The sequence below is a fragment of the Schistocerca cancellata genome, chromosome 4 (assembly GCF_023864275.1).
Source record: "Schistocerca cancellata isolate TAMUIC-IGC-003103 chromosome 4, iqSchCanc2.1, whole genome shotgun sequence".
NCBI lineage: Eukaryota > Metazoa > Arthropoda > Insecta > Orthoptera > Acrididae > Schistocerca > Schistocerca cancellata.
In genome coordinates this window covers 573624771-573637782 of record NC_064629.1, presented here as the reverse complement: position 1 = coordinate 573637782, position 13012 = coordinate 573624771, and the positions used below count along the sequence as shown (strand labels likewise).

General features: G+C 39.6%; 1 protein-coding gene across 7 annotated transcripts in view; it reads left to right on the top strand.

The window, feature by feature from the left end:
- The window catches only part of LOC126183479 (protein ST7 homolog), a 155835-nt gene that overhangs the window by 135587 nt on the left and 7236 nt on the right, over positions 1-13012 (top strand). For 2 of the 7 annotated variants that reach the window (XR_007536754.1, XR_007536756.1), the window contains exons 10-11: positions 5320-5478; positions 9381-9612. The exons of 2 other annotated variants lie outside the window; for them this stretch is intronic. The gene's annotated coding sequence lies outside the window, so the exon portion shown is untranslated. The remainder of the gene's footprint in view (positions 1-5319; positions 5479-9380; positions 9613-13012) is intronic. 3 more of the 7 variants (XR_007536757.1, XR_007536755.1, XR_007536758.1) reach the window with 2 other exon arrangements.

The following is a 13012-nucleotide window of genomic DNA, read 5'->3' as shown; positions in this document are numbered from 1 at the left end:
AAACATTCTAGATCATAATAGGTTGTCAAAGATGCCTGCAGTGTTAATCAGTATTGCAGCTGCATATTTGCAGGCCAAATGACTAAGCAGAGTCCTTGATTAATGACATCATAAATGAAATGATTGTTCCTAAAATCAAACTGGCAATATTTAAAGTAGCTCCATATATCCCTGCAATTGGTCCCACAGAATATAACATGTTGATGAGGCCAATAGGCCTGTAAGACTTACAATTCACTTGAGCTCCATACTTGGATGGCTACTCTTTCTCCAATAATCTGTAGCTCTTCAGAGTCTTTGATAATGTTGATGGTTCTGTAAAAAAGTTGGTAACTTGTGATATATCACAGAAGACTGGGTTGAGTATCATTACCTGGGGCCTTCCTTGGCTTAAGATTTGCCGAGCTGTAAAGGCTACTTTCTTGTCATATAAGACTACAACTGAATATTATATCCCTCAGCAGACACTGTTTTTTGATAGAAACATCTTAGAATGCTTGTCCTTCTTCTTTGGTACATGCATCTCTGTGTCACTTCCTATTGTATCCTCTGCAATAGTTCACTTAACACACACACTTGGTAGTCTATGCATCCTACCACTGCTGAGTGGGAAAGGCAGCTACAGTTTGCCTTATTCCTTCTGAGTCAGCTTGTTTTAGACTGAACTTCTGTGGGAAGTTCCTCATATGTGGAGTTCTTTCTTTTTCTGGATGTTTCTATAAAAATAGCATTATGGTCCCTGGATGTCAAATAATCCAGTTGCATAGTTTTGTAAATGTCTATCTTTGGCAAAAGGGATGCTGATGTTACTGCATCCATCACCTGCCATATATGGATTTACCTTGGTTTGTATAAGTCATTCCCCTGTTGTCTGTGCCGGCCGGTGTGGCCGTGCGGTTCTAAGCGCGTCAGTTTGGAACCGCGTGACCGCTACGGTCGCAGGTTCGAATCCTGCCTAGGGCATGGATGTGTGTGATGTCCTTAGGTTAGTTAGGTTTAAGTAGTTCTAAGTTCTAGGGGACTGATGACCTCAGTAGTTAAGTCCCATAGTGCTCAGAGCCATTTGAACCATTTTTGAACCTGTTGTCTGTGCATGAATTGTGGCAAAGGATTGAGTATGTGCAATATCAGCCATTATTATCAGGTTTGCCACTCTGGAATAAATGACCATGTCTCTAATCTTTCCTGCACATATCTGGATGTCGTGGTAATATGGGTGTAAATACTGTCAGTTTTTTGTTTACACACTGAATATTGACTGTCACCATGCCCTATGAGTGGAGTTGAATAATTTTTGTGGCAATGTATGATTTGCTCGGTATTATGATCACTGACTTTGGATTGATGTGTCTGAGAATTACTTCAGTTTGTGTGTGAACTGAGGAATCTGACCATACATAGCTTGTGGCTGTTACAGCCAAATAAATGCTAGTCACCGCTCTTCCACCACTTTTTGAAAATCCGTCATCACCAGAGTGCTCCTCAAGGCGTTCAGGTGCAGAAGCTTAATTGCTAAAGACTCCTGGTGTAAATGAAACACTTCAATGTATACTGTGAGTAGCCCATGTAGTCTCTTCCATGATCTCTTACTAAGTGTTTGCATAGTTTTTGCAGGTCAAGAACCTCATTATGAAGAAAACTGGCTTGCCTCAGAAGACCACAGAGTTCGTTCAGTGTTAGTAGGTAAATTATTTGAGCTTGTAATCATTATCAAATTGTTCCGTTGTGGGGTATGTAATTTATTGCCCATCAAACACACCCAATCTAACTACCGATCTTCCTGTTGGCTGAAAAGATAGGTACAATTTCTAATGTATTTAGATATATATTATACTTAGTGTCTGTCTGCTTAGACAGACTATTACTAATACCATTAACACTGCTGTAAGTGGCATTGCCTCCTTTTACTTTTTTGTCATTCACAGAAGTTTACTTGCTGTCGGTATTTTATCCATTTCCTTCCCCAAATTTTGTTTGTGATTGCTACTTATAATGTTACCAAGCTTTTATTGCTCCTTGTTTCTTCCTGGAACTTCAGTTACAGGTCTGCCAGATATAAATGGACTGATTTTATGTATATTCAGCTTTCTGATGTGTAGTATTCTTTTGTTGTCATTGACACATCTTCGCACTGAGTGCTATATTTAGGATACAGTAAAATCTCATTATGATGTATAGATCTGTGAGTTAACCACACATTAAACAGAAAAAAATTAAAAATGGAAGCACCAGATTGGCTGCTTCTGTAAGAATTAATGTAAATATGGGCCTACATAAAGGAACTTCAGATATTATAAGTAGTAGTATATGCATTATTATAAGTGAAATTCAATGTTTCATGCAATACAATCACAGCAACTACACAATTTTAAAAAAAATCAATGAAATGTCTGTTGCTTTTGTCTGCATTGGTATTCTGTTATGGTTAAGCATTTAGTTAACATCGTCAGACAGTTTTTGTGCTACGAAGACGTATCTGCAAATCAGATGAATCATGTATATTACTTGATGTTTTGAAGAGACATGCTGTGACTAACTTTCCAGCTCTGCTTCATTTTCAAAGCCATTATTTTCCACATTATCTTCTATTATATCATCTGTGTGCAGCATATGGGACGTCCTAACATTGTTATTAAAAAAGCAAAGTTTTGAAAGTAGACGTTGTTGTGGACTGCCTACCAGTCTTTTGTCATCAAGAATATTAAAATTGGCATCCCCCTCCTCCTCCAATGTGTATGTTGTTAACTACAGCTCACCATTTCCCTTGTCTTATGTGATAAGTGGCCTGTCACCTGCTGATAAACTTTAGTGAGCCTTCTGTTGTTCACAGAAATGCACAGTTGGAGGAGAAGCAGTCTCTCTCATGTTGGCAAAGATCACTTTGAACAGGAGCATCTTAATGATGTTTATTGTAGACCTTGTACAGTAGAACCTCAATTATCCAACCTTTGATTAACTGAATCCTCAGATTATAAGCCCCCCGACTCCTAGTGACTTCAATAATCCAACCGATGGACCAGGGCTTTAATTAAAATGATGTTACAGGAGGAAATCTGTGAGTGCTTTGTTAGAGAAAATAAAAGAGTGTTGTGATTCTTTTGATGAAAAGTCTCAACACAAAAGATAAATTTACACGGTTGCTCAAGTTTGGAAGAACTTAGGAAAATCACTGTACAGAAATCACGGAAAAAGGTTTATCCTAGCCTGAACCAAGCGTATGAACTTCCAAAACCTAATGAGTCAGACAATGCAGATTTAGCGACGGATTTGCAAACACTTCAAAAAGATATCCAGTCTGTTGATGTAGAGGAATGGCTAGCAGAAGGTAGCATTGCTGCTGTACCAGTGAATAATTTTGCAACAGTATAGTGTTGACCAAGAGGAGTCAGATGATGAAGAAAAGGAGGAAGACAAAAAGATCAGTCACTCTAAAGCAAAGGATGCGTATTGAGACTGCTGTCAAATATTTGGAACAGCCAACTTCTACACCTACGCACATATTGTCGAGAAAGAAGTGGCATGATGCAGCTGCAAAGTCAAGGCTTAAGAAAAAGAAACAAAAACCATTTTACACTTTTAAAATACATTTTCATATCTACAATTTTTGGTTTTCCTATTTTTTTATTAGAAATATAATTTTTTGTCGAGGTTCTACTGCACTTATCTTCAGGTGTAATAGACTTGCTTTTGAATATGTGTGAGTCAACACTGTACTGTGCTAACCTGCTGTTAAATGTTACTACTTGCATAAATATTTCTGACAGAATTCTGTAATATCATTTTATTTGTTTAGGCAAGTGTAATGAGATTGCCAGTGAGGCAACTCAGTGTCCCACATAAGATGTACGGAATGAGAAGGGAGGCATTTTTGTGTGAGCTGTAATACAAGAAGCTCGAGACTAATGATGCCCATCCAGCGAAATTCCAATGAAACAAACATGTGTAAAAAATCAAAACAGTGCCATTGCACTGTATGTGGTACATGCAGATCCACACACCAGCAGAAAACGATTCTCAGACAATTTGAAGTCTTACACAGCATGGTGCATCACATTTTAAGAGACTCAGAAATGCACCAAAAGCTTTCAATGGAGGACAAGGGTAATTGGCTTATCTTTTGTAAGTGCCAATTAAGTCATCTTATCAACTGTTTAAAAACACACCCACACCCACACACACACACACACACACACACACACACACACACAGTGTTCACAGATTAGCCAATGTTTTGCAGTACATATTCGTCAAATTTTACTGCAAAGCACTGCTGGTCCTCCGTGAAGTCTTACTGGCTGCATGAGTTAGGTCGTTAGTCAGTTGGTTGTGTGTTACATTGATCAGTCGCACGGTACGCTAGCCGTTATGATGTGGAACGTGTCAAGTGCACAAGAAATACACATATAAAACAAGACAAGATATTTACCCCATTCCCTTAAATGGCACAAAATGCATATGCTATATTTATAGATTTATTTATTCCTATTCAAGAATTCATCTATGGTATGGAAGTAGTTGTCAAGGAGATAAGATTTCAGTTTATTTTTGAAGCTATTACTGCTGTCTGTCAGACATTTTATTTCATTTGGTAATTTGTCAAAAAATTTTATAGTAGCATATTTTACTCCTTTCTGTGCCAAAGATAGGTTGAGTAAAGGATAGTGTAAGTCTTTCTTTTTTCTGGTATTATAATCATGAATGTCACTGTTGTTTTTAAACTGATCCATGTTGTTGAGAACAAATTCATTAGAGAGTAAATGTACTGTGAGGCTGTTGTAAGAATTCCCAATCTTTTAAAAATATGCCTACAAGACATGTGACTATGAACCCCACACATTATTCTAACCACTTTTTTTTTGACCAGTGAATACTTTTTGTTTAAATGTTGAGTTACCCCAAAATTGTATTCCATATGAAATCAGAGAGTGAAAGTATGCAATGTATGTTAGCTTACTACTTTCTGTATCCTCAAAATTGGCAATTATTCTGATTGCAAAACTCGCTGAATCTAGTCGCTTTAGAAGATCCAAAATATGAATTTTCCAATTATGTATGTACACCCAAAAACTTAGTATGCTCTACCCTGTCTACTGACTTCTGTTGATGTGTTATATTTATTCAAGGAACTGTACTTTTTGCAGCAGAAAATTGGATGTACTGTGTTTTTTCAAAGTTTAGAGCAAGCCCATTTGCAGAAAACCAGTTAATGACTTTTCCAAAGACCTTATTTGTATCATTTTCATTCGGAATTTCTTTTACTGGGTTAATAATAATGCTTGTATAATCAGCAAACAGTGTAAGTTCAGCTTCCTGTTTCAGATAGGAAGGGAGATCGTTCACACATATCAAGAACAGAAGGGGACTCACGATTGAACCCTGTGGAACACCTAATGTAATTTCACCCCAGTTAGATGAAGCAGCAAACTTATTTAAATCATTTGACCCATATAAGGAAACTTTTTGCTTCCTGTTCTGTAGGTATGACTTAACCATTCATATCTATTCCATTTATACCATAGAATTGTAATTTCTGTAACATAATGTCATGGTTCACACAATCAAATGCTTTGGACAAGTCACAGAAGATTCCTATTGGTGACATTTTACTATTTAAGACTCGATTATGTGTACAGTGAAATTGTATGTTGCTGTCTCAGTGGAACAGCAGTTTTTAAATCCAAACTGTGATTTACTAAGTATCCCATTACTGTTGAGATGGCTAACCACTCTTGAGTACATTACTTTCTTGAAGATTTTTGAAAATGCTGTAAGCAATGATACTGGGGACCTGTACACTGTTGCTAATTTCAATACTACATTATCTAACTGAAGTTCACATGCACATACCTCAAAGTGCTGATCAAGACAAAATTTGCTTACTTCTACAGTTTTGCATTTATACCCTTGTTTTATGAAAATGGCAACTCCTCCTTTATCCATCCTAGATCTACAAGTGTAAGATGCTAAATTATACCCACTTATACTGACACTATCCATGCCTACAGTTACATGGTGTTCAGACAGACATTCATATTTTTGAGATCATCTAAACACTCTAATAGCTCATCTACTTTATTTTTTATTCCCCTGATATTTTGTTGAAGTAAGTTGATACTGCCCTTAGCTTTACCCCTGTTTACTGTACATGAAGTTTCTTTTATTCTATTTATCTTCATTGTCATCTGTCTGGACTTTGGCTTTAACCTAAAAAGCCTGTCTGCCTGGACCCATTAACCACAGGGATCACCCCTTGTGTGACTGTGGACCTCCTTACAGTTTCTGCTAATAGAGAAGCTAACTTATTTTTCCCCATCCTATTCAGGTGCAGGCCATGTGTAGTGGATCCCTACCTACCAATAGCATTTACTGGAACAACACTTATGTGAGATTTTGCCGGTGTCTGGAGCATCCTGTTCAGCTTAGTGTTAACATGCCTTACAGCAGTGTTTACCCAGGGCTGATCATGGCACTGAAAGACCTCCACAAACCCCACATTTGTGTGCTCAGTTTCTGCTCCTATTTTATCCAGGTCACTCCTAATACTTTATCTTGGATTCATAGCCAGGCTGTTTCCTGCTCCTCCAACTATAATTACCTATCTTCCTTCTCAAAGTCCCTGCATAACTGACCTAAGTTTTCTGTCACCTGTCTAAGGCTAGCACTTAGTTTCACGAAACTTGTGACCTGTTACCCTGCACCTAATTTCTCCTGAAGCTGCTAGCCCATACCCCTCCCATGACTGCTGCCTATAAGCAGAATTCTTCTTTTCCTATTCTGTCTTTTTTCTTTAAACTAATATTCTGCTTCAACCTACTTTGAACTACATCTGGAAGATAATCAACGATTCTTGAAGAAACAAAGTCTTTACTGCTCAAAAGCTTGTCACATGAATAATATAAGGTCCTTGCCATCATTCACCTTGTGTATGTCTGTTTAACGCATTAAATATTTTAACTACAGCAATCTCTTCTGTCATGAAATTTATTGCAAATAACCTGTTAAGAGTACAGAATGAACAATGACATGTATAATTATAATACTGGAACAAATTAACTTCATTACTCTTCATGGCAACTGACTTTTGCTCATAAGACCGATAAATAATGCTGCTATCAAAATCTGTAATCACTTAACCAATGGTATTAAATACCTGAGAGATAGCAAAGCTAAAATTAAAAATAATCTGAAAAGCTCCCTCTGGATGATTCCTTCTATTTCCTGTCTGTGAAAAAGTCAGAGCTTGTGTTCCATCTCAAATGAACTCAGTGTCGAGGGGTCATTGAACCCTATTCTTTCATCCTTCTCTTTATCATGTGTGATGATTTATTTTTACAAACATAACATAATAATCTGTAGTCACAATTGTTTTCCTTAACTGGCTCAGATATCATTTTGTAGTACTTTCATTACCCAGTTAGCAAGCTCTTGTTTCTAAGATTTTGAGTAGTGCCCACTGGATCAGAGATTGTGTAAGAAAAAGTCCCGATTTTTCATTTTGTCATACATGTCATCCATCATAATGTTGCTAAGGCTTTACGTGTAACTTGATAAACACTGTATGTATTCCAACTTGTTCAAATTGCAAAGAGGCTTCTAATAATGAATATGTCTATCAACTGAAGCTGTTGGCTTGATCACAAAGGCTTATAGAAGAGGCTTGGCTAATGTGTAACTCTCTAACACCTGTACACTGCTGTATTGTGTTAGTAGTATTTTTGTCTTAGTTTCAAGAGGAAGAGTTGCAGAAATTTCACTAATATTTGAGATAGTATTCCTTCAAAACATCATAATAAGTGATGGAAGTAGTTGAGACCTTAATATAAGCTACTTACCATATTTACTCGAATCTAAGCTGGTTTTTGTAATCCAAAAAACTGCCTGCGGCTTAGAATCGAGTGCAAAGTAAGCGGAAGTTCTGAAAAATGTTGGTAGGTGCCGCCACAACTAACTTCTGCCATCGAATATATGTAGCACTATGCAGGCATGCTTTGCAGGCACAAAGATAACCTCTGCCAAAACCTCTGCATCAGATTTTTTAATCTAAGATGACTCTAATTTCTGTGCAGAATGTAATGTACTAAAGAGGCGTCTGCAAATGTTTTCAAACGGAGAAAAATTTTCGCTAAATTCTCGTTCAGAACATTTTCTATCATACGCAGTCTATTATTTGGTTCTTGTTGTTCATTATCAAAGAAAGCAATAGTGTAAGTAACAACAAATAGCAGTCTCTTGCCATTGTTTTGCTAATGAGACAATTCCTCTCTTTTTTTTAAGTGTAACTGGCGGTAGCGCACACAAAAGCAAGCCATGCCGTGAGCGGTGACAGGTCGTAAACACTCATTATCAGAATGCGACAAACAATGTATGACACAGTACAGTAATGCATTTTCAGCATAGAGTGACGTAAACACCTATAACATAGAGAATGGCACTTATCAGATCAAAGAAAAATAAGCAATCTATTCAAACCAGACGAAGCACGTGAAAAAGGAAGGGTACCCTTATAAATACGGACGGAGCACCTGACGCATAGCAGTGGCTACCTGGTAAGGCTTAACTGCTAAGCTTACGACTCGAACCAAACTACTGTAGCTGTATTGTCATTCATTTGACCTAAATGTGCCTCATATTACAATGGACTAACTTTGTTTCGATTTGGAAGTGCAGTCTAAAACTTTTCTCTCCCCTTGAATTTTGAGTCTCAAATTTCAGGTGCGGCTTAGATTCGGGAAATTTTTTTTTTCTTGATTTCAAGTCTCATTTTTCAGGTGCGGCTTAGATTCGAGTGTGGCTTAGATTCGAATAAATACGGTATACATTGTGCCAACAAAATTTTAGCTTACAATGTCTAAATACTTGCCATTAATGTTCTCTGAAGTTACCTTTCCCTGTACGTCTACTACAGAGATAAACATAAGAATGCTCTTCTTGAGGTCAAGAGAACAGTACTCGGTGCCACCACCAACTTGAGATGCTCATTATTGTTATCAGATGAATATAGTAACCCGCCAATGACTACACCTACTGCCCACAGTAGGCATAAGTCATGCCACTATGGCAAGTGTAGTATGACCGACAGTCAAATGATGCACTCACACGCAACTATCCGAGATGGCCTCCAGGTGCAGTCCGGTCACCATCCACCATCGGCAGATTCGTTATGCATGCGCAGTACTACACCAGCAACACCTGATATGGATAGGCATGCACAGGCTTCCAGGCTCTCTGTTGTTAAATGTGTTTGAGACATGTGAACTACTTTAATTGTATTCTTGTTGATGTCATGCTGTGGCTCAAAAAATTGTATCTCCTTTACGGACATGTGTTCCTAGTTAGAACGCAAGTGGCAATGATGAGGGTCCAATTTTCGTATGTTTCAGATTCTGTGGTTTTCCTGCTGTTCCACTCTCCAGGGAAGCTTTAGTCTGATCACTCCTACAACAACAGGTGCATATGGTGTTGGAACAGTTATTGGCTATGTTGACCCAGATTTAGCTGCTGGTTGTTCACCCACTGCCATTCTCCACCTATGATGAATCCGCAGAAGACTGGGGTGCTAATGAGAAATGGCTTCTCCAACATTTCGTGGCATTCTGGGTGGTCAACACGGAGGTCTGTAAGGCTGTTTTCTTATGTTGGATACTCCTCATATGTATCACTTACTGCATCAGTTTCTGATTAGCAAGAATCAGCGTCGCTTTCTTTTGATGATGGGTGTCCTTTGCTGCCATTCTGTCACCACAAGCTTACACATGTGGTCGCTGCACGTGTTGAATTCTACCAGTTCTGTCACAAACAGCTGCAGCAGTGATATTGAGCTTGCATGACTGAGCTTCATGGCCTCACAATAATAAGTGTCAGTTCGTCACAGCTAGTCTTATGCAGACATCATGGTCAGACACACAATCGTTTGTTCAGCCCCAGTTAAGAAGGTGCGGCAACATGTGCTTCAGTTTGAGAATGCTACTTTAGAAGAGGTTTTGAATATTGCACAGTTGTTAGAGATCTCTCACATTGTGGGCCACCAATTGGAGGCTTGGAGTTGTGTTGCTGTTGTTGAGAGCACACAGCCCCGGTGGTTATATGCAGTACACAGGGGGGAGAGGAGGTAATAACATTATCAACAATCCAACTGGGCTGATGCAGAGAAACATGTCATTGGCAACAGGAACAGTGAATGCCACTTCTTGCATGCCCCTCTTGTTTCATACAGCACAAGTAGACCTGCCATAAGTGGTGGACCTCTTGCCATAAATGTAAAGCTATTGATCCTACAAGTCAGCAGAAGAGCCGCCATGACCGTACATAACTCACAAATGTATGACAGGCTAGGGTCTCCACCATTGGCACACGTCGAGCATCAGTTGGTAAGCTACAACAGACTGCAGATTCCTACTCTCGGCCGATTCATGGCTGACAAAGTTTACAAGTCAATTGCCTGTACCATTACATATCTTGTGGTTTTGAGTCAAGTACTGAAAATTTGTTTGGGTTATATTCCTTTGTTACTTCTGAATTTTCTGTTTCGGATGCTTCTCAGGTCAGACCAAGTACCTTATCACAAATTGGATTCCTTGGGTTCTGAACTTTTATCTCTGTTTGCCCCTGTGTTAGGGTATGCAAACAATTACATGGCACACATCACACTCAAACTCTCTGCCTGCCCTCACTTATTTTGAGTGTGGCTGGTGCCAGTAGGTTTACATGACCAGGTTAAGATGTAGCTGGATCGCTTAACTTCAGTCACTTAACTTCATTGGGAGTGATTAAACAAGTTTTCTCAAATGAATGGGCTATATCCTTAGTGACTGTAAAGAAGCTATCTGCTCAGTTACAGCTTCCTGGCAACTTCGGTGTCAATCTTAATGCACAGTCAGTCATAGACACTTATCTCCTGCCTCTCTGAGATGAGCTGCTCACAGAGTTCGCTGAGGGTCAGTTCTTTCCGAAAATTGATTTGGCCGCAGCCTACCTTCAGATTTCATTAATATGCCATTCATTTTCTATCAGTATTAATGACTAATGTTTGGGGTCGTTAGTGTGCCTGCCATCTTTCGGTGTTTTTTAGAACAAGTTTTGATGGGTGTCCTTCATTGCATTAACTATCTTCATGAGACTGTCATGACAGGTGCTACAACAGATTTACTGCTGTACAAACTGCGGGTCTCAAATGTAAGCTCAGTAAATCTCATGTTTTACAGCCTTCCATTGTTTATTTGGGACATGAAAATTCATTCATGGCAGGGTGTGCACTCCTTGGAATAACATGTTGCTGCCATTACAGATATCTAATCTGTGAAAACTTCTTGGCAAAGTGGCATAGTATCACAAGTTTATTCCCAGAGCAGCTACTGTCGCCCACTTCTTTGCATCTCTTGCTTCAGAAAAGTGCTCCTTATGTTTATTCTGGGGCCTGTCAGTGTAGTTTTGTGCAGCTTAAGGATAGTTTCTTTACTTTGTACCATGTCTTGCAACATTTCAACCCGGCAAGCATCTGGGCCTAGATACGGACGCATCCCAGTGCAGGGTGGGGGTGGTCCTGGCCCATCGCCATTCAGATGGCTCCAAACAGCCTATTACTTTCATGTTGAAAACACTCAGCTCAGCAGCACTATTCTCAGGTGTAAAAAGAAGCTCTTGCTATTGTCTTTGCATTAAAAAAATCATGTGTTCTTGTATGGAGAAAAATTTTATTTAATTACGCACCATAAGCCCTTGGTTTTCCTGTTTAGTGTGTTGGTTTTCTTATCAGACAAATCTGCCCATTGTCTTCAGCGTTGTTCTGTGTTCTTGTCCCGGTACAACTATGGGATCCATTTTTATCCCATATTGCAGCATGTGAACACAGATCCTCTATCATGGCTCCCCATGGACTGACCACTCTTTTGATCAGGAGGAATAGCTTTGTTTGCAATTGCACTCAGAAATGAGGCACACGGTGGATGGCTTCCCCATCACCAGTTCCCGTATTGCTTATGTAGTGGTGGTGGATCCGGTACTCCAGAAGGTTGTACACATGATATAACATGGGTGGCTCAACTGTCCTCAGGACTGAGCATCGGACCCACTTTGAAATCTTTGTGTGTTGCACGTTTGCCTCTCCTTCCTGGATAGTGCTATTCTCTTGTTGACAGAAGAGTTTACTCTCCACGTCGTGGTGCCAGCCGCTCTGCTATGTGAGGTTCTCTGCTTGTTATATCAGGGTCACTGGGAGTTCTCTTGCACAAAACTGGTGGTGTGCTGACATGTGATTTGGTTGGGTATCTGTGGGGAAGTGCAACACCTTGTTGCAGCCTCTGCAAGTGTTCACATCAGCAGGTGGTGTGCCATACACTTCTTCTTTTTTCCATGTCTGACCCCTATGCAGCATTGGGAGAGAGTGTCCACTATGATTTTGCTGGTCCTTTTCTAGACAGTTTCTGGTTATTGACAATTGATGCTTTTTCTCATCTCGTTCGCTCTACGTCTGTGACAGCAGACATGACTGTCAAGGCCCTGTCAGAGCTATTATCCATAGAAGGCCGCATTGCAGCCTGGTTTTTGACAGTGGTCCTCAGTTCATGATACTATCTTTCAAGGACTTTCGTACACATAATGGCATTCGTCACATCATGGTGCCTCCTTTCCAACCAGTCGAATGGCGAACTGGAATGTCTTGTCCTAACATTTAAGACACAGATGCACAAGTGTGTATAAGATTTGCCAGCCAAGGAAGTGCTCACATTCTTTAAGCTCTTACAGAACGATGTCAGTTGAGGCCAAGATTCTATCAGAGTTCCTGCAAGCTGTCAGTGCCCACGGGTGCTCACCTCTTGCTGCTGTACGGGAGTCCCCCAGCAGCATCAGTACTGTAATGTTTGCGATTGGTACACCAGTGTTGGCCAGAGCATTTGGCTGGTGCACTCACTTCATTCGAGTCATCATCATCAACAGTCAGCGCAATTTCGTGTCTTCTTGGTTCACATCGAAGGTCAACTCGCAGTATGCCACAAGAACAATTTGCATGAATTTG